Here is a 22706-nt window from a genome sequence, read left to right as displayed (position 1 = left end):
TGCCAAGAACTGCAACTCCTCTACAATCTCAGTTTATCATCCCGTCCATGGCACACGAAAATGAGAGCGGCTGGAGGCTGCTAAATGCCCAGGAGGATGGGGCAGGTCCTCGGTGAAACCCCACCTTCCAGCCAAAAACACTGAACTGCTGGTCCCAGATGAAACCCGCGACCAAGGCTGAGTACTTCTGTTCCTTTTTGCCCCCGCTCTTTCCTGATTAATTATTTCTAAATTATGCGTTTTAACCGATCAAGCGTTGCCTTTTCCAATAATACCTATGACCGGCCCCTCCCCTATTCTAAGCCCATAAAAAGCTCGTGACCCAGCCACGAGGGGAGGAAAAAACCATCCGACTAAGGGGGTGGGCGACCACCCCCCAGAGTCCCTTCTCTGCTAATTGCTGTTCCCTTGCTCAATAAAATTCTTCTCCGCCCTCTTCACCCTTCAATGTCCAACGTATCCTCATTCTTCTCAGGCGTGGTACAATAGCTTGGGAACTGCCGAACACGGGTACAAGAGCTTGGGAACCACCCAACGCGGGTACAAGAGCTTGGGAACCGCCGAACGCGGATAGAAGCTATAGCACAGGCGAGCTGGGGCATGCCAGTGTGGCTGAGCAGGGCGCGGGTGGGGCATCGCTGGCCGGAGGTCCCGGTTTGCAAAGTGACCGAGAAGAAAAATCCTGCGTCAAAAGTTACAGTTGCTGCCGGGAGCTGTGGCTCATGCCTGTAATCCCAGCACTTTGGGAGTCTGAGGCGGGCAGATTATGAGGTCAGCAGTTCGAGACCAGACTGGCCAACATGATGAAACCCCATCTCTACTAAAAATACAAAAATTAGCTGGGCGTGGTGGCGAGTGCCTGTAATCTCAGCTACTTGGGAGGCTGAGGCAGGGGAATTGCTTGAACCTGAGAGGTGGAGGTTGCAGTGAGCTGAGATAGCACCACTGCACTCTAGTCTGGGTAACAGAGCAAGACTCCATCTGGGGAAAAAAAAAAGTTCCAGTTGCTAGCATCTTCTGCATTTGTGTTGCCAATCCTTTTAATTCTAGCCATTCTGGTGAGATTGTAATTGTAATAACATTGAAATGGTACGCATTTCTCTGATAAGGAAATCAAGTACTTATATATACATTTATTGGACATTGGAATATCATTTTCGTGATGTGTCTTGTTCATTTGCTATGGGGTTGTCTGTCTTTATTGATTAATACAAGTTCTTTATATGATAAATATATTGCAAATAATTTCCTTTATTCTGTCACTTGCCCTCTTATTCTTGTCATTTTGATGAAAAGAAGTTCGCAATTTTGATGAAATCCAATTTATCGATCTTTTCCTCTGTGGTTAACATTGTTGTTAAAATCTCACATTTATTTAAGAAATATATTTTAAAATATATTTTAAGAAAATATATTTAAATATAAATTTGTATGTTACAATATATGTTTTATATTTTATATAAATATATTACATTTTAAAGTATATTTCTATATATATTTAAGAAATCTTTTCGTACTTAGAGGTTATGAGGATATTCAAAATTATCTTCTAGGTTTATTTTGTGGACTTTCACATTTATACCTATAAATATTTTGGAATCTATTTTTCTTTTTGGTGTGACATACTAATCAAGTTTGTTAATTTTTTTTTGTATTTGGAAATTGCCCCAGCTCTATTTATTGAAGAGATCATCCTTTTCCCATTTCTCTGTGTGTCACCTTTGTCATAAATCAAGAGTTCTTTATTGTCTTTCTGTGCTTGATTTTATAAAATTTATTGTTATAAGAATTTGTCCATTTCATCCAAATTTTCAAATGCATTGGCATAAAATAGTCCATAATATCCTTCTCCTGTCTTTTCAATGTCTGAATGATCTGTAGTGATGTTCTCTTTCTCATTCTTAACACTGGTAATCTGTGCCTCCTCTCTCTTTCAAAAATTATTCTCACTAGGGAGATACAAGTATTTTCAGAGAACCAGTTTTTGGCTTTTTCCATCTTTTTACTTTATGTTTTTGTATTTTTATGTTGTAAACACAGAAAGTTGAGCATGTGCTTGTGTGCGTGTATCTATCTTTATCTAATAATGTAGCATCAAATTATACAGAGAAAAAAATATGCTTGTGTATCCAGTCTGACAATCTTTGCCTTTAAATATAGCATTTTGCCCATTTACATTTCATTAATTAGTGATATTTGGGGGTATAAATATACCTTCTTATTAAACACACTCTCTTTTTTCTGCCTGCTCCATGTTATATTCCTTTCTTGCCCTTTTTCAGATTGATAAGATTTTTTACTATTCCATTTCCCTCTGTCCATTAGCTTGGAAATTGTATGCCTTTTAATTATTCTTTTGGTAGTACCCTAGGTCTCTAGGTAATTACCCTAATGAGTATAGCCTACCTTTTTGACGTTACAAAGTCTAATAAGAATTGGTGTCTTTGCCTCTTTCCAGGGAGTGCAAGCACCTTAGAATATTTCTATTAATCTTCACCTAACCTTTATGCCATTGTTGTCAGGTATTTTCTCCCTGTATTTTAAATACCAACGTTACTATTGTTGTTTGCACAAATGCAGAAGATGCTAGCAACTGGAACTTTTTTTTTTTTTTCCCCATATGGAGTCTTGCTCTGTTACCCAGACTGGAGTGCAGTGGTGCTATCTCAGCTCACCGCAACCTCCACCTCCCAGGTTCAAGCAATTTTAAAAATGTCTTTGTTTCACCTTTATTCTTGAAGGATATTTTTGCTGGATATGAAATTCTAGGTTGAAATGGTTAGTTTGTTGATTGGTGTTTTTAGAATCTTAAAGATGTTATTCCAGTATATTTTGACTTCCATGACTTCTGCTAGAAATCAACTGTCAGTTTAATGTAGCTTCTTTGAATTTAAATTGTCTTTCTGGGGGGTTTATTTTAAGACAATCTCTCTTTTCTTCTAAGTTTTATTTATCTTGTTTTTCACTGTGATGTGCCTAAACATAGATCTCATTCTGTCTTTCTTCTTCCCTCCCTCCCTCCCTCCTTTCCTTCCTTCCTTCCTTCTTTTTCTTTTTTTCTATTCTGTTTGGAACTTTTAGAGGCCCTTAAATGTGTAATTCATGTGTATTAAATGATTTCTAACTAAATTATCTATAGAAATATTGTTTGTCTCCCTTCTCCCTATTCTCTCCTTTTGGGACTCTACACTTAAGCTAGTCCTTACTGAATTCTCTGTGTCTCTTACCTTCTCATCTGTGTTTTCCATCCTCTTGTCTCTTTGTACCTCATTCTAGAAATTTCTTGTAGTCTGTCTTCCAGGACACTAATTTCTCTTCAGTTGTTTTAATCTGCTGTTAAACTCAATCCATTGACTCCTTAATTTCAGTTATTGAGTTTTTCAGTTCTAAATTCCATTTTTTAAAATCTCTGCCAAAATTCTCAATCTTTTATCTCTCTGAAGAGAGTACACATGGTTATTTTAAAGTCTGTGTCTAGAAACTCTAATATTTAAAGACCTCATGTGTCTGTCTATATTTTTCTTTTTCTTTTTTTTTTTTTTGAGACAGAGTCTCACTCTGTCACTCAGGTTGGAGTGCAGTGGCACGATCTCACTGCAACCTCCACCTCCCAGGTTCAAGCAATTCTTGTGCCTCAGCCTTCTGAGTAGCTGGAATTATAGGTGTGTGCCACCACGCCTGGCTAATTTCTGGTTTGTTAGTAGAGATGGGGTTTCACCATGTTGGCCAGGCTGTTCTTGAACTCCTGACCTCAAGCCATCCACCCACCGTGGTCTCCGAAAGTGCTGGGATTACAGGCATGAGCTGCTGCACCTGGAGATGTTTGTATTTTCCTTTGTCTGTGCTGTGTTGTATTCCTATTGTCTTACCTCCTCATGTACATGGCTATTTTCTATTATGTGCCATACATACTTGCAAAATTGTTTTAGAAATAATTGAGAGAACTTGGGTAATAATTTCTTCCTTCTGAGAGGATTTACATTTGTAGTGCCTGGGGTCACATGCACCAAACTGAGGAGCTAAGATGATTAGAAATTAAACTGTAGTTCCCACCTATGCCCCATGTATTTCAGTTTATTAATTCTCCTTGAGTTCAGACACAATGGCTCACACTTGTAATCCTAGCACTAAAGGAGCCTGAGGTGGGAGGATCACTTGAGGACAGGAGTTCAAGTCTGCAGTGAGCTGCAGTGAGCTATGGTTGTGCCACTGAACTCCAGCCTAAACAACAGAGCAAGACCCTGTCTCTCTCTAAAAAAAATAAAAAAAAATAAAAATCCTTAGAAGCAGCTCTTTAGAATCTCAACCCAAAGTGAGAGGCTTTACTGGAGTTCCCTTCAGTGCACCTTAAATTCCTTTCCCTGTTTTCTCTGCCCCAAGAGACTGTGAAAGCACAGATCAGCCTCCTAGTCTCTCAGCAGCCCCTTTGGAATGACCAACACTATCCTGGTTTACTTCCCTGGGCCACTGTACTTCCCTGGTTCGTAGCCCAAGAATTCTTCACTTTCTTGTTAGCTGTCCTCTACCTTAGAGCAGAAGATCATTATATTTTGTTTAGTTTGTCTAGTTGCCTTCAGGAGAGTGTTTATCTGAAACACTTAGTCTGCATTATCCTCTCTTACCAGAAGTAGAAGTCTCTGATATGTTTAGTTGCTGGTTGTCTCTTTCCTCATTACTCCTAGTTTTCTAATTTTTAAAAAATAGTCTTCATTGTTTATACTTTAAGATCAATGTTTAGTTACTTTATCAATTTAAAAATTTTAATTAGCAATGTGACTAGACTTACATGAAATCCAGAAATTAACTTGAGACAAACTGATCATTTTACAGCTTTTACATTTAAAAGCATGATGCATCTCTCAGTGTATTCACATTTTTTAAACAATCCTATTAACTGAATATTCACATTTTTAATGTCCTCATATAATTTTATAATTCCTTTGTATTGTTCCTGCACATTTTTAAAGTATATATGGTTCTATTTTTATTGTTTTACTATTATAAATGGGATGTTTTCTCCATTTTACTTTTAACAGTTTAATAGTGATTTAAAGGAAAGTTATTGTTTACATCTTACTTATTTAAGTAGTGATTTTATTAGTTTATCTTCTCTTCTTGATCATAAAAGCATTTAAGGCCAGAAGTTCACCTCTAAGTATAGCTTTATGGAATTTTGTTTTTAGGATAAGAAAGGATTACTTTTTTTTCCAAATGTGAATTTTTATTAGTGTTTAATACAGTTTGGATTTGTGTCCCCGCCCAAGTGTCATGTCAAATTGTAACCACTAATGTTGGAGGATTGGATCATGGGGGCAGACTTCTCCCTTGCCGTTCTCATGATAGTGAGTGAGTTGTCATGAGGTCTGGTTATTTAAAAGTGTGTAGCACTTCCCCCTTCATTCTAGTCCTCCTTCTCTGACCACGTAAGATGTGCCTGCTTCCCCTTAGCCTTCTGCCATGATTGTAAGTTTCCTGAGGCCTCCCCAGCCATGCTTCCTGTACAGCTTATGGAACTGTGAGTCAGTTAAACCTCTTTGCTTTATAAATTACCCAGTCTTAGGTAGTTCTTTATAGCAATGTGAGAGATGACAGAAACAGAAAATTGGTATCGGGAAGTGGGGCATTGCTATAAAGATACCTGAAAATATGGAAGCAGCTTTGGAACTGGGTAATGGACAGAGGTTGAAAGGGTTTGGAGAGCTCAGAAGAATACAGGAAAATAAGGGAAAGTTTGGAACTTCTTAGAGACTTGTTACATTGTTGTGACCAAAATGCTGATAGTGATATAGACAGTGAAGTCCAGCCTGAGGAGGACTCAGATGGATTTGAGAAACTTATTGAGAACTGGAACCAAGCTCACTTTTGTTATGTGTGAACAAAGAGATCATCTGAAACTGAAACTTATATTTAAAAAGGAAGCACAGCATAACAGTTTGGAAAATTTGCAACCTGACCATGTGGTAGCAAAACAAAAATCCATTTTATGGGGAGGAATTCAAGCTGCCTGCAGAAATTTGCATAAGTAAAGAAGAGTGGAATGTTAGTAGCCAAGACATTGGGGAAAATGCCTTGAAGACACTTTAGAAACCTTCATGGCATCTCCTTTCCTCACAGGCCTGGAAGCCTAGGAGGGAAGAATGGTTTTGTAGGTCAGGCCCAGGGCCCTGCTGCCCTGCGCAACCTGAAGACACTGCTCCCTGTGTCCCAGCTGCTCCTGCTCCAGCTGTGGCTAACAGGGCTCCAGCTATGTCTCAGGAAGCTGCTCCAGAGGGTACAAGCCATAAGCCTTGGTGGCTTCCATGTGATGTTAAGCCTGAGCATGCACAGAGTGCAAGAGTTGAGGCTTGGGAGCCTCCGCCTAGATTTCAGAGGATGTATGGAGATAACCTGGATATCCAGGCAGAAATCTGCTGCAGGAGTGGAGCCCTCATGGAGACCCTCTACTAGGGCAGTTCAGAGGGGAAATGTGGGATTGGAGCCCCCACACAGAGTCCCCACTGAGGCACTGCCTAGTGGAGCTGTGAGAAGGGGGCAACCATCCTCCAGACCCCAGAATGGTAGATCCACCGACAGCTTGCACCGTGTGCTAGGAAAAGCTGCAGGCACTCAGTGCCAGCCTATGAAAGCAGGCAAGGGGGCTGTACGTTGCAGAGACACAGGGGTGGAGAAGCACAAGGTCTTGGGAGTCCACCCCTTGCATCAGTGTTGCCTCGATATGAGACATGGAGTCAAAGGAGATTATTTTGGAGCTTTAAGATTTAATGACTGCCCTGCTGGGTTTTGGACTTGCATGGGGCCTGTAGTCTCTTTGTTTTGGCTGATTTCTCCATTTTGGAATGGTCATATTTAGCCAGTGCCTGTATCCCCACTATATCTTGGAAGTAACTAACTGGTTTTGATTTTACGGGCTCATGGGTGGAAGAGGCATACCTTATCTCAGATGATACATTTCAGTTAATGCTGAGATGAGTTAAGACTTTGGGGGACTGTTGGGAAGGGATGATTGTATTTTGAAATGTGAGAAGGACATGAAATTTGGGAGGTCCCAGGGGTGAAATAATATGTTTTGGATATGTGTCCTCAGCCAAATCTCTTGTCAAATTGTAACCCCCAGTGTTGGAGAAGGGGCCTGGTGGGAGGTGATTGGATCATGGCGGCAGACTTTTCCCTTGCTGTTCGTGTGATAGTGAATGAGTTCTCATGAAGTCTGGTTGTTTAAAATGTGTAGCACTTCCCCCTTCACTCTAGTCCCCCTTCTCTGGCCATGTAAGATGTGCCTGCTTTTCCTTGGCCTTCTGCCACGATTGTAAGTTTCCTGAGGCCTCCCCAGCCATGCTTCCTGTACAGCCTATGGAACTGTGAGTCAAATAAACTTTTTTTTTTTAAATAAATTACCCACTCTCCAGTAGTGCTATATAGCAATGTGAGAATGAAAACAGGCTAAAACAGTTGTTGTAAATTAAATGTGTTTTATGAATTTTTAATTTTATTCTCTTTAATCAGATAATGTGACCTTTTCAATTATTGCTGTTTTGATTTATTTCTTTTAGATTTTCTTTGCTCTAATAACTGATTATTTTTCAAAAAGATGTTCTTTGGACACATGTAAAGAAAGTATATGGTTTAAATTTCCTTACCTTCCTTATTTTTGTCTAGTTGATTTTGTACAGAGCTTGTGAAGGGGCTGTTATTATGTTACATGTCAATTGCATTTCTACAAATCCTTATTTTTATCTCCAAAGTTATTGCTTTATGTATCTTTGTTACTGTATCATTTGATGAATAAATGCTTAATACTATTATGAATTCTCTATTGATTATATCTATTAGAAATATGAATAATTTGTACCTTATTGTATAAAGCAAATTATTGGAAAAGTAAACAAAATAATATAAGAAAAACACTTGGGGCTGGGTGTGGTGGCTCATGCCTATAATGCCAGCACTTTGGGAGGCTGAGGTGGGCAGAATGCTCGAGTCCAGGAGTTCGAGACCAGTCTGCACAGTGTGGTGAAGCCCCATCTCTAAAAAAAATACAAAAATTATCCAGGCATGGTCATGCACACCTGTTGTCTCAGCTGCTTGGGAAGCTGAGGTAGGAGGATCACCTGAACCCAGGAGGTCAAGGCTGCAGTGAGCCATGATTTTGCCACTGCACTCCAGCCTGAGTGAGACTCTGTCTCAAAAAATAAAAAAGCCAATCTATTTTCTAATTCTTTTACTTTTAGTTTTTTTTTCATTTTGTGCAAGTTGTGTTCTCTTGTACACAGAAAGTCACTGAATGTTGTTTTTAAAATGTATTTTTATTAAAATAATATACATCCAGGAAAGTACAGACCTAAGTGTACAGTTGAATGATTTTTCACAAAGTGAACAAAGCTGTGAGCCAGCATTTGAATCAAGAATATCCCGGAAACTCTTCTCTTACTTCCTTCTAGTCATTAGCCTTTACAAGGGTAGCCACTTGTAAGAGCACAGATTAATTTTAAATGATTTTTAATTTTAGATGAATGGATTCATTCTTGTACCTTAGTGTCTATGTTCTTTCATGCAACATTACTGTTGGGAGATTCATCCACATAGGTGGATGTAGCTGTAGTTTGCTCATTCTTATTGCTGAATAATATTCTACTTATTATTGATGCTCTTTTGGGTATTGTCTAATTTAGGGCTATCTCAAATGGGGCTGCCATGAACACTCATTGTGTGCATTTTGGCTAGCTTATATATGCATTTTTGTTCAGAACATACCTTGGGATGGAATTGTTAGGTCACAGAATATGCATATTTTTATAAAACAGTGTTAAACAACTTTACAAAGTGATTGTACCAATTTGCATTCCCATAAATCTTGCCTTTTAATAAGAGTTTTAAATTGTCATAATTGTTTTGACCACTGTCATGTGATTTTGTGGTTTTGTTTTGGTTCCTTTGCTGTTTTTAAAATTCAGTTCTCTTTTCAGTATAAACAGAACTTTGTTTTCACTTGCCTTTTGCAATAATTTGGAGGGTAGAAAATCTGGTTTTAGTTTTACTAATGGTTACTGTAAAGTAATCTGCAACCATTTTCATAAGTCTGTTTAATTATCAAAATCACAGTAAAAACAATTACTTTAACTCACTTTTCATGAAAGGCAAAGATTGTAGTACTTTTACTTTTGCGCCCTTCCCTGATTCCTGTCTTCATAAAATTAATGTTGTGTTATAAATCCATCACTCAAAATTTAGCCTATCAGAGAGGGGGTAACATGTAGGTGTTGATACTGACTCATATTAAATTGATTAAATGGAATGATGCCATTGACTTTAAATGTTATTGTAAGAAAAGCTAAATGAAATATTGGTTGTGATTACTATGAGGATCTTGTTCATTGCATTACCAAGTCCTCCCAATAAGACGTTGTTCTCAGATCTCAGAATTAGAAATCATGCTTTTCGTGAGCATGTGGTTTGTTTTTATCTCATGAGGATGGATCATTTCCCATTTTATCACATTAACTCCTAGGAAATTTACAATATATTTTTTTCTATGTTGTTAATATCTTTGAAAACAGTTTTAGGCCGGGCACAGTGGCTGACGCCTGTAATCCCAGCACTTTGGGAGGCCAAAGCGGGCAGATCACGAGGTCAGGAGATCAAGACCATCCTGGCTAACACAGAGATACCCGTCTCTACTAAAAATACAAAAAATTAGCCGGGCATGGTGGCGGGCACCTGTAGTCCCAGCTACTCAAGAGGCTGAGGCAGGAGAATGGCGTGAACCTGGGAGGCAGAGCTTGCAATGAGCCAAGATGGTGCCACTGCTCTCCTGCCTGGGTGGCAGAGCGAGATTCCATCTCAAAAAAAAAAAAAAAAGAAAGAAAAGGAAAAAAAACAGTCTTAAACCCTTTTGGAAAATAAGATAAAGTATGAATCCATGTGATAAGGCAAAAATGTCTTCCATACCAGTGGATGTTATCTCCTGGGAAAAAAGCGAAATAGACTAGGAGGAGTAAACAGTGAAAATAATTTTTACTGTTTACTCATCTGTGTTATTTGAATCATTTTAGTATAAACCTGTGCATTATTTTTATAATTTTAAAAACATATTGTGTATTTAAAAGAAAGAAAATAAAGAAGAGCATATTTAGGAGGCAAGATAGATCTTCCTAAGACACACATAAGACCTGGGAACTATAAGGAAATGATTTACAGATCTGACTCATAAATTTAAAACCTTTTCCTCAACAAAAGAAAAATGTACAAAACATATTTTGTACAAAGTACAAAAACCAGCAACAGACTGGGAGACATTATTTATTACAAATATTATAGACAAAAATGAATAACTCTGAAATATAACTAGCTCTAACAAATTAATAAGAAAAATACAATAAAAATGAGCAAGGGATATAAATGAACAATTCATTAAGAAGAAATTCAAGGAATTTGTCTTAGTTCAGTTTGCTATAACAAATTACCGTAGACTGGGAGGCTTAAACAACATTTATTTCTCACAGTTCTAGAGACTGGGAAGTCCAAGATTGAGGACCCAGCAAATCTGGTGTCTGGTGCAGGTCTACTGCTTGGTTTGCAGATGGCACCTTCTCATTACATCCTTACATGGCGGAGAGCAGAAAAAGAAATAGCAAGCTCGTTTGTGTCTTTTTATAAGGCCACTAATCCCATTCGTGAGGGCTCCACCCTCATTACCTAATTATCTTCCAAAGACCCCACCTCCAAATACCATCACATTGGGGTTTAGGATTTCAGTATATGAATTGGTGGTGGAGGTGGGAGGTGGGAGGAATACAAAATTCAGTTTGTAACAGATCTATAAACATATATTACTTAAGCTAGTAATTTAATAAATGCAAATGAAAAAGAGGTAAATTTTTCATCTGTTGGCATACATTCAAAAGATACATAATGTCTGACTGATGCAGGTGAGGGAGAAAAGGGTAAGTATTGGTTATTAAAATAATACAGCAATTTGGAAAGATAAATGCATACTATATGAACCAGCAGTCCCATTTCTTGGGCTCTCTTCAAATATGTAAAAATGTATGAATATATACATATATAGACACACATACGTATTGCAGCATTATTTGTAAGAATACAAATAATGGAAATGATTTAAATGATGATTTTGGTGGAATATCCATTAATGGAAAACCAAGCATCTAATAAGAAAAAATGGTAGCTCTCTCTATACTGACCTGAAAAAGTGTCCACAATTTATTATTAAGTGAAAAAAGCAAGTTGTAGATATGATCCAAGTTTTGGTAACAACCCCAACCCCCTGCGCACACCCCCACACTCCCCAGCAAAAAAAAATCTGCATATAGTATGGATGTGTCTCTACAAGCAGAGAATAGCTTTGGGAAGGAAGCAGAATGGGGAACAGTGGTTTTCCATGTGAGGGGGTTTTCCATGTGAGGGGTTTTCCATGTGAGTGGTTTTCCATGTGAGGGGCAGAGTGGGAATGTTCTCTTTTCATTCCTTTATCATTCCATATCATTTCTTTGTCAAATGTGAGCATCTGGTCAGCTGTCACTTTCTTTGATGTGTTTTTCAGTAACCCTCAACCCTCACTGGCCTCACAATCATTAAAGTAGACAGAGGATTACTTTTTAGTGTTAGCAACCTCTTCCATTCTGGATCTGCTTCCAAATCTCCAACTGTGAGTGAGGTGGAGCACAAGTCCTTGGCCAGGAAGATGTTAGAGAGCTGTGGCCTTTTCCTAGAAAGAAGACAGATGTTTGCTCCTGAAATTAAGGGCAAGGTTTAATGCTAGTGTGCAATCTAGATCAATCGTGGTCTATGTTATTGGGCACCCTTCATTCTCCACTTCTTGCTGCAAATGGTCAGATAGCTAAGAGGGTGGGGTTGTTCTGGGAGGTAAATTAAGAAAGTTTCTGAAAGACTTGGGAAAGCATCATGTATCTCACCTAGACATTCACTGCACCCTCACATACACCTATTAATGAGAAGCATGACATTGTGCAAGCAACTGGGCCCCACCTTAGCAGAAATTAGAGTTGGGTGTTCATTTTTTTCTAGCTCTCTTTCTCTTGGTCTTTCTATCACTTTCCGTTTCTTGATTTTAAAAAAAATCATAATCCTTTCTCTGATTACTAAGAGAAAATCCTATATAACCTATGTCATTCCACAGCAGGTAATTAAGTTCTGATTTCAAGACGAATTGTTGAATCAAATTCTGAGCACTAATGAAGGAAGTATTCTACAAGCTTCTGCTGATAGCAAATATACTATAATTGTACTACAAAACACATTTCTCAGAAAACCAAACAAAGGCAATAGGAAGGAATAGGCAAAGTTCATTTCTTCTTCGTTTTTTTTTTTTTTTTTTTCCCTATTGCCCAGTTCTCAGTTTTCGTAAGGCCATTTGAGAAAGGGCACAGTTCTGGAGATTTGTGCTCTGCTTATTTGGACTCTCTTTTATGGCTCCCTTCCCTCACTTTACCTTTTCTATTATGGCTTGTGCTGACTCATGATACGAACAGTAATGTTGCCAACCGGCATTGCGAGAGCATCACCGAATGTGTAAGTTATCCTTTCTGGAACAAGTTATAACAAGATTCTAAAACACAACTGTAATTCTCAAAGGATTTAGTCAGTGCAGGTATAATCTTACCAGGTGAGATGCTTTGGATATTTGTCCCTCCAAATCTCATGTGGAAATTTGATCCCCAGTGTTGAGGAGGGGCCTGGAGGGAGGTGTTTGGGTCATAGGGGAAAAATCCCTCATGAAAGCCTTGGTGCCTTTCTCGTGGGACTGAGTGAGTTCTCACTCTTAGTTTCCAAAAGGGCTGGTTGTTAAAAAGAACGTGGCACCTCCTCGTTTTTCTCTCTTGCACCCTCTCATGCCATGTGACACACCGGCTCCCCTTGCCTTCTGACAGGAGTAAAAGCTTCCGGAGGCCCTCACCAGAGGCTGAGCAGGTACTAGCACCATGCTTCCTGTACAGCCTGCAGAAGCGTGAGCCAAATATACCTCTTTTCTTTAAAAATTACCCCATCTCAGGTGTTTTTTTATGGCAACACAAAACACACTAATACACCTGGGAAGACTGAGGTGCTGCATTTGAAGAGTTCTGGGTCTTTCTCCAAGAACCTGTTGGACTCCACTTGCTAAGTTTGTAGGGATACTAACAGCGGCAATGGGGTAACACTGCTAAAAATGGGACCCTAAATTCAGAACCTAACCTAACAAACCCTCAATAGAACAATTTTCCTTCTTTTCTCTATGAGAAGGGAAGTGAGTTTGGCTGAGCAAAGATCGGGGTGGGATGGGTGGAGGCAGCAGAGAAGGAGACAAAGGGATGATGAGTGAATGGAATGAAATTTCTATGCCCTCAGAACTGCCAGGTCTCCACGAAATGGAGCTGTGTCTGCAGTGGTGGCTGCAGTTTGCTCCCACAGTTTGAGCTTTTCTCTCTTCCACTGTCTCTCCCTTGGCCTGGTCATGCCCCTCTTTTTCTCTCCAGATTCATAGCTGGGGAGAAGGGCTTGCCCATGAAATATTGTGGCTGAGTTTTGCTGCTACAAGAAAGAACACATTTAGTTTCCAACTGAGCCTTTCTGGATATTTTTCAAGAAATTCAAGAAAAAAAGGAAAGAAAGAAAAAAGAATGTAAAAGAACAAGTGCTTCAGGTCTTAGTTTCTTAATTCCCCATAAAGAAATCTAGTCAGCTGAGGCTTCCTCAAGTGGGTGAATAGTTTGGATTTTGCCTGAGCTAATTAGGTATTGACATGTATGTGCCAAGATCTATGGGTGGGCATAATACCAGAACACAGGAGATTCAAATTAACTATATTTTGTATTATTTTTCTGTGCTCTTTAATATCTAAAAGTTTAAATCAAATTCATGGATCCTTGAACAAAAGAGTAAATCAGCAAGTAAAATAAATGTACTTCTAAAGTGCAAAATAAAAAGGAACATGCTGTTTGCTTTACATCATTTTATTAATTTGAGTTAGTTAACATTTACTGAAAACCCACCAGGTACAGGATGTAATAGACGTGTAGAAAAGTAAGAAAAGATACAGGAAGTATTTTTTTCTGACTGCAAAAATCCAACTAATTTAGTCTAAGGAAGACACCAACTAAAGACATGAGAACAGCTGAGAATACAAATAATGGAAACATGACAATGTCCACTAAGGACGCTAAGGACACGTTAGTTTCTATTTATTTATTTATTTTGAGGTAGAGTCTTGCTCTATCGCCCAGGCTAGAGTGCGGTGGCGCTATCTCTGCTCACTGCAAACTCCGCCTCCTGGGTTCACGCCATTCTCCTGTCTCAGCCTCCCGAGTAGCTAGGACTACAGGCGACTGCCACTACGCCTGGCTAATTTTTTGTATTTTTAGTAGAGACGGAGTTTCACCGTGTTAGCTAGGATGGTCTCTATCTTCTGACCTCGGGACACGTTAGTTTCAATCACCTGTGAGTGTGGAAGGGAGGGCTCACTGAGTGTGCCCTTGGACCTTGGGAAGCCTTTGTGTTGCAATGAAGCATTCTACCTGGGGATGCTGTGGCATCTCTGGAAAAATCAGGCCAACAGCAGACCTCCCATCTCTTAGTCACTGTATGAGTATCCAAGCAGGTAAATGTGGTGACTTTGGAGGGTTGGTTCCTTACCAAAAAATACCTGCTTTTATTTTATTTTATTTTTGAAACAGGGTCTCACTCTGTTGCCAGGCTGGAGTGCAGTGGCATAATCACAGCTCATGGCAGCCTTGACCTCCCAGGCCCAAGTGATCCTCCTGCCTCAGCCTCTCGAGTAGCTGGGACTACAGGGGTGTCCCACTACGCCTGGCTAATTTTTAAATTTTTTTGTAGGATGAGGTCTCGCTGTATGCCCAGGCTTGTCTTAAACTCCTGGGCTCAAGCAGTCCTCCTGCCCTGGCCTCCCAAAATGCTGGGATTACAGGTGTGAGCCACTGCACCCACCCCTGATTTTATTTAATCAGAGATGGCCATTTGGGGATTTATGCCACATGATTTGTGTCTATGTAAGTTCAGGATTCTTTATCTCCCTTAAAGTTAGAAGAAGCAGGCATGGCACATGGCTATGAAGACATCATAGGTAGCACTCAGGCCATCTGTTTGGCCAGCTTACCACTTTGTGGATTTCATGTGAAAGCAAGTCTCCACTCTGGAACAAGGGTTTGTTGCCTGACTTTCCAGGGGAGTGTACTCTACTTTCCACAGCCTCCTTTTCTGTGCTTCCTGCTCACAGAAATTGAGAGCACTGCTCAAGAATCTGCTCAAGAACTCTGTGTCTCTGGCCAGGCGCAGTGGCTCACGCCTGTAATCCCAGCACTTTGGGAGACTGAGGCGGGCAGATCACTTGAGCTCACGAGTTCAAGACCATCCTGGGCAACATGGCAAAACCCCGTCTCTACCGGAAAAAAAAAAAAAATTAGCCAGGTGGGGTGGCATGTTCCTGTAGTCCCAGCTACTTGGGAGGCTGAGGTGGGAGGTTGGCTTGAGCCCAGGAGGCAAGGTTGCAGTGCCACTGCACTTCAGCCTGGGCGACAGAGACAGAGAACTCTGTGTTTTGCATGAGCAACACTGCTGGGTGGCACCAAGCTCCCTTTTGCCTTGTTGCGAGTATTCCTAGGCTCCTCAGGAAACTGTCGGGTTTACCCACTGTGCTTGTGAGTGATGTGCCTTCAAAGCCCACTTACGGCTCAGAACAGTGCGTCCCAGACCACCTGTGGGGAGGGACTATTTTGTCTTCAATACATCATGGGTCAATATTTTTTAAAATAGAATAAAATAAACTACTAAAAAATGAAATAAAAAATAATGGCATATAAATCACAAGCTCAATTCTTTTTACTAGATTCAAGAGACAAAAACTTACTCTGTCCAATTGCCATCAAAGTTGTAATTGCTTATTTTGTTCTGTACTTATCTCATGCAGAATTTCTACAGTTCGTAGAATCGAGCAGGAACTGGTCCCCTGACTATAGTTTAAGCACTGGCCTAAAAGATGATGGGCTTTGCGTTAGTTTCAAAGTGGAAGCCCATCACCCAGATTGTTGGAGGGTCGAGGAGCAGATCCCCTTTCGTTGATTCCATGTCGTCATTTGTTCTGACTCAAGTCAGAGCTAGAAAATTTGCAATCAGTATTTGTCCCTGGAAGCCAGTTGCCATTCCTCTTTGCCTCCCAGCTGAGATACAAGCTCCTCCTGCCCACTCCTATAGAACAATTTATGTATCCTCTTATCTCTTTTGCCAAGCTTCAAGGTCTCACTCAATACTGCTCAATACACGTGGGGAGGAGGAATGAAGGAACACTAGTTACATGTGCTGAAAAATAAGCAGACAATTTACCCACTAGACTTACAAGCATTGCTGGGAATGTCCGAAGGAATTTTGGTTTCACCATTGTCTTCCCAGGAGAAAGACCTGCTGAGAAAATAAGAGAGAGGAAAAGATAAATATACTTGTATTAGTTCGTTTTCACACTACTGATAAAGACATACCTGAGACTGGGTAATTTGTAAAGAAAAAGAGGTTTAATGGACTCACAGTTCCACGTGGCTGGGGAGGCCTCACTATCGTGGCAGAAGGCAAGGAGGAGAAATGGCACATCTTACATGGCAGCAGGTAAGAGGTGTGTGCAGGGAAACTGCCCTTTATAAAACCATCAGATCTCGTGAGACTTATTTACCACCATGAGAACAGTATGGGGGAAACTTCCCCCATGATTCAATTTTCTCCCACTTGGTCCCTCCCACAACATGTGGGAATTATGGGAGCTACAATTCAAGATGAGATTTGGGTGGGGACTCAGCCAAACCATATCAATACTTTTTCACTAGATCCAGCACAGTAAAGGCCTGTAGGGCATGCTCACGATGGAAAGAAACTGTGAGATGAGGAGGATATGGAGATGCCCTGCCATCAGGGAAAGGGCGCCAACTGGAGTCCCAGGCCTGGCTCTGAGCTTTGTCCTGGAGATCCGGTCTGCCTGCCTACCCTGCCTAAACACACTCTTATCATGGGTGGATGCCTCCCTTCTTCACCTGTCCAAGTTATGCTTACCCAGGCCTTCTCTGTTTACATGCCACTTTCCCAGAGTGGCCTGCCATCCTGTTCATCCTGCTCTCTCATAAGAGCTCTGCCTTTTCCTGCGATGGCACTTACAAGTTGTCATAATATTTTTATACATGATCACTTTTCTTTTATGCCATACTTTAAGCTCGTGAGAGCAGGGATTGTGCCTGTCTTATTCATTCCTATATATTCCATGCCTTGGCACAATGTCTGGAATAAAGGCATTACATAGCTGTATTGGTGACAGTACTTGCCGTCGTCTTTTGTTTTGCTTTTTTCTTCTAATTCTTGCTTGTAACCTTTGTATTGAGTGAATTGGGTTTGACAGGGTTGGATCAAAGCCACTTTAGTTTCATTGTCCCTCCCAACCTACTCTATGGGCTACATCTTTTCCTTCCTGAGGATATAATCTCAGGCAGGTCCTATAGCTTGCAAGGACAGTTGTAGGCCATAAAAAGTCACTTTCAATGGCAAGAACTGACTTATATTAGTAACTAAGGCATGACCAGTGAAATGATCAAAACTCCTGGGTCGGGGGCACAGGCTGTGGCAGTCTCCAGATGCAGCAGCTGCTGCACTCGGCATGGGTCCGCCCTGCCAGGCAGTAGGAGGAAAGGGCACCCTGTCTGGGGTCCTCTTTTCTCAGGTGCCCTGTTGTGGGCATTCCCAAGCTGTAGGCCTGTATGAGCACATCCAGCCATTGGGGATTCATCACCCCCTCTCCTGTGTGGCAGATTTGTGTGAAACTCTGTCCTCAAAACTCATGCCTGCAGCGATGCCTGAAAGGTCCTGGCTCAGCTCCCAGTGAGGAGGAAGCAGTCCCTTCCCATCCCAGTGAGGGAAGTGCTGGGCATGTCCCAGTACCCCAGCAACCCTCCCCACACTTTTCCCATCCAGGTCTTCTACAGGCCAGAGTTGGTGTTTGTCAGTGCCAGGAAAACACTCACAGTCTCTTCCCATGTGCTCGGAGGAGTCCAGCATCTGCTGCCCACGGGGGACCAGACCAGACAAAGATCCACCCCAACCCCCAATCCTCTTGACCTTAGGTGCATGAGAAAAATGCGTGAAAGTGAGGCAGAGGGAACCCCTTGGTGACACCTGTTGCTCTTTTTCACTGAGGGCACCCATGGCTTTCTAGGAAACAGATTTGATGAACTTTTTTTAGGCTTTGTATTTTTTCTTCTTTGCAACTTTTGGCACTGCCAACCATTCATTCCCTGAAGTCCTCTTGCTTAGTTTCTGTGACTTCTATTTTTTTTTTTTAATGATTTGAGACAGAGTCTCACTCTTGTTGCCCAGGCTGGAGTGCAGTGGTGTGGTCCCAGCTCACTAAAACCTCCACCTCCTGGGTTCAAGCATTTCTCCTGCCTCAGCCTCCTAAGTAGCTGAGATTACAGGCGCCTGCCACCACACCCGGCTAATTTTTGTAGTTTTAGTGGAGACAGGGTTTTGCCATGTTGGCCAGGCTGGTCTCAAACTCCTCATCTCAGGTTATCCATGTTGGGATTACAGGCGTGAGCCACCATGTTCGGCCTCTTTGTGCATCTTCTTTTTTTTTTTTTTGAGATGGAGTCTCGCTTTGTCACCTAGGCTGGAGTGCAGTGGCAAAATCTCAGCTCACTGCAAGTTCCACCGCCCAGGATCAAGTGATTCTCCTGTCTCAGCCTCCTGAGTAGCTGGGATTACAGGCACCCAATACCATGCCTGGCTAATTTTTGCATTTTTAGTAGAGACAGGGTTTCACCATGTTGGCCAGGCTGGTCTTGAACTCCTGACCTCAGGTGATCCACCCACTTTGGCCTCCTAAAATGCTGGGGTTATAGGCGTGAGCCGCCAGGCCTGGCTTTTTTTTTTTTTTTTTTTTTTGAGACAGAGTCTTCCTCTGTTGCCCAGGCTGGAGTGCAGTGGCACAATCTTGGCTCACTGCAACTTCTGCCTCCCGGGTTCAAGCAATTCTCCTGTGTCAGCCTCCTGAGTAGCTGGGATTCCAGGCACCCACTGCCACGCCTGGCTAATTTTTGTATTTTTAGTAGAGACAGGGTTTCACCATGTTGGCCAGGCTGGTCTTGAACTCGGAACTTAGTGATCCGCCTGCCTTGGCCTCCCAAAGTGCTGGGATTACAGGTGTGAGCCACCACGCCTGGCCTTTGTACATCTTCTAAGCAGCCTTGTCCTTGTTTTGCCAGACTGTGTGGTAGGACACAGTGAAGAACAGAGGCTCCACCACAGACATGTGCAAAACCTGGCTTTGCCACTTACTAAGTCACTTGACCCCTCTGAGATTCAATTTCTATAAAACAGTGTTAATAGAATGATCCCCAACTATTCAAGGTATCCTTGTGGAGTTTATAAATGATGGGGGTAAAGCACATAAAATACCAACTGGGACTTATCCATCGATAAATATTAGCAATTTATACTGAATTTCATGCAATCTAAGAATTCGTCAGTGTCTTAGTCTACTTTGTGAAGATATAACAGAATACCACAGGCTGGATAATTTATAATAGACAGAAATGTATTGGCTTATGGTTCTGGAGGCTGAAAAGTCCAAAATTGAAGGTCCAGCATCTGGCAGGGGCATTCTTGCTGTATAACTCCATGGCATAAAGGCATAGAGAGGGAGAGAGAGAGAGAGACAAAGAGAGAGAGGGAGAGAAAAATAGAGGTGTTTAACTTGTCTTTTTATTTATTTATTTGTTTGTTTATTTATTTATTTTGAGACAGGGTCTCACTCTGTCACCCAGGCTGGAGTGCAGTGGCACAACCATGGCTCACCGAAGCCTCAACTTCCTGGGCTCAAGTCATCCTCCTGCCTCAGTCTCCTGAGTAGCTGGGACCACAAGCATGTGCCACCATGCCCTACTAATGTTTTTAATCTGTTGTAGAGATGGGGTTTCACCATGTTGCCCAGGCTAGTCTTGAACTCTGGGGCTCAAGCAGTCCTCCCACCTTGGCCTCCCAAAGTGCTGGGATTACAGGCATGAGCCACCATGCCTGACCTAACTTGTCCTTTCATCAGAAACCCACTCCTATATTAACATTAATCTATTTATATGGGCAGAGTCTTCATGGCCTAATCACCTCTTAAAGATCCCACCTCTAAATACTATTACAAAGGAAATTAAATTCCAACATGAGTTTAGGAAGAGACAAACATTTAAACCCTAACAATCAGGTTAAAAAAAAAAAGTCTTTATGCTGTAGGCCACTAAGAGAAATTTGCTACTGAAAGACTCATTTTTATTTCAGAAATGCTAAAGTATGAAGAGAGCACATTTAGAAAAAAGAAAATACAGTATCCTTGTAGCAATGGTCTGAATGTTTATATCACCATGCCCCCCAAATATATATGTTGAAATCCTACCCCCACGAGGTGATGATGGTGTTAGGAGTGGGACCTTTGAGAGGTGATTAGGTCATGAAGGCTCTGATCTCATGATTGGGATTAGTGTTTTTATAAAAGAGGTCCAGAGAGCTGCCTTGTCCTTTCTGCCATGTCCTTGCTGTCACAGCAAGAATGCACCATTTATAGCCAGGCGTAGTGATGTGTGCCTGTAGGTCCAGCTCCTCAGGAGGCTGAGGTGGGAGGATTGCTTGAACCTGGGAGGTGGAGGTTGCAGTAAGCCTTGATCACACCACTGCACCCCTGCCTGGGGGACAGAGTGAAATCCTGCCTCAAAATAAATAAGATTGTGGAAGATAAAGACTGGGCTGTGGGAGGTTATTGTGGGGACTCTGAGGTAGGAGAGGTCCTGTGCTATATATAATACTAGGATGTATGAAAGGCAAGCATCCTTTCCCCATTTCGTTCATTTCAGAAGCAAGGTGCTGAACCCTGCTGCATGCAGGGGAAGATGAAGAGACACTGTAATTAATGTGAACCATCCTCTCAGGAACAGACATTTGCAGAGCTAAAGGGGAGTCAGAGCATTTCCGGGTAGGAACTCATTAAAACTAAGCTTCTCTGAAATGAGAATCACTAAGTACAAAACATCCCATGCAACTGATAACTTCAGTTTTTTTAGGCAATTAAAAATATCAAGAAGAAATTAATTTCTAATACTTTTCTTAATCCAATACTTTTAAGACCAAACTTGCATATAAATGAGCAAAGTTCTGGACCCACTTTTAACTTGTTCCCCCACTTTGGCCATTCTGTCAGAGCAAACCATAGCAGTGTGCGGGTCTCCTCTTTGGAACTGGAAATTGTGGTATGTAAGAACACAATTTTAGATGGAAGGGCAAATACTGCATAAGGATCAGCTGACATAAAGATCAGCTGAAGTAACCAACTGAAAAAAAAAAATCACAGGGCAAAAGTGTTTCTTTTAGTAGAGAACTGGGGACATTAGAAAAAAAAAAGGAACAAATAAGAGCAGCTGGGTTGGTGAGTATAGCGAATACAGCTGCTCTTACCTTTGGAGACTAAAGTGCTGACATGAATGGAGCGTGAGTGGAAAATTAGGCTGGTGATTGCAGTAGCCCCTACTGAGTATTTACTCCACAGCAATATATAATGGGGTATGATTGGCATTGCCTATTAAGAGATGCCGGACTGTAATCAGAATGTTGATACTCATCAAAATACAGTAAAACAAGGAGAGCAGTGATTACTTAAATCTGAAGTTACAAGATGGCATTGCTTTTTAAAGTTCTTTATTCTGGCCTGGCGCAGGGGCTCAAATCTGTAATCCCAGCACTTTGGGAGGCAGAGGCAGGAGGATCACTTGAGTCCAGAAGTTCGAGACTAGCCTGGGCAACATAGGGACATCTGCAAATTATTTGTAACTCTACAAATAGTTAAAAAATCAGCCAGGTGTGGTGGTGTGCACCTGTGGTCACAGCTACTTGGAAGGCTGAGGCAAGAGGATCACCTAAGCCCAGGAGGTTGAGACTGCAGTGAGCTGTGATCACACCACTGCACTCCAGCCTGGGAAACAGAGCGAGACCTGGTCTCGAAACAAACAAACAAACAAAAATTCCTTATTCTGTTTGATCCTTCATAAAAACAAATAAAAAAAACCCCACCACCACAGGTCATGCAAAATTAAGTTGCTATATAATAGCAGAATAAGCCTGAGCTTACTGTATAAAGGCCAATATTTAGAGATGTTTTGTAAATTTCCATGAAAATCACTGCAGAGTATTATCTCTTCAGAAAGAGATTTCTTTTTGCTAACACTTATCTGCCCTTCTCCATCTCATTCCTTCGAACCAGTATTTCTGCACTGAGACAGAGTTGACTCACCATATCAACAAAGAAATGACTTCTAGGTTTCAACTAGGGCTTTCTGTTCCTAGAGAATGATTGATGATTCTGCAGTTATAGAATTTCTCTTTGAAGATGAAGTTGAACCCAGCCTCACATCTCTTTTGAATTTTTCAAAGCTTCCTACATGTATTAGGGTGTAGGTAAGCCACTGATATAGTTTCGGTATTTGTCCCCTCCAAATCTTATGTTGAAATGTGATCTCCAATGTTGAAGGTGGGGCCTACTGGGAGGTGTTTGAGTCATGGGGGTGGATCCCTTGTGAATGACTTTGTGCCCTCCCCAAAGTAATGAGTTTGTGTGAGATGTGGTTGTTATAGAGACTGGAAATTTCCTCCTCTTTCTCTTGTTCCCC

This window comes from Gorilla gorilla, chromosome 7 (assembly GCF_029281585.2).
Source record: "Gorilla gorilla gorilla isolate KB3781 chromosome 7, NHGRI_mGorGor1-v2.1_pri, whole genome shotgun sequence".
Lineage (NCBI taxonomy): Eukaryota > Metazoa > Chordata > Mammalia > Primates > Hominidae > Gorilla > Gorilla gorilla.
This window is presented reverse-complemented; position numbering follows the sequence as displayed.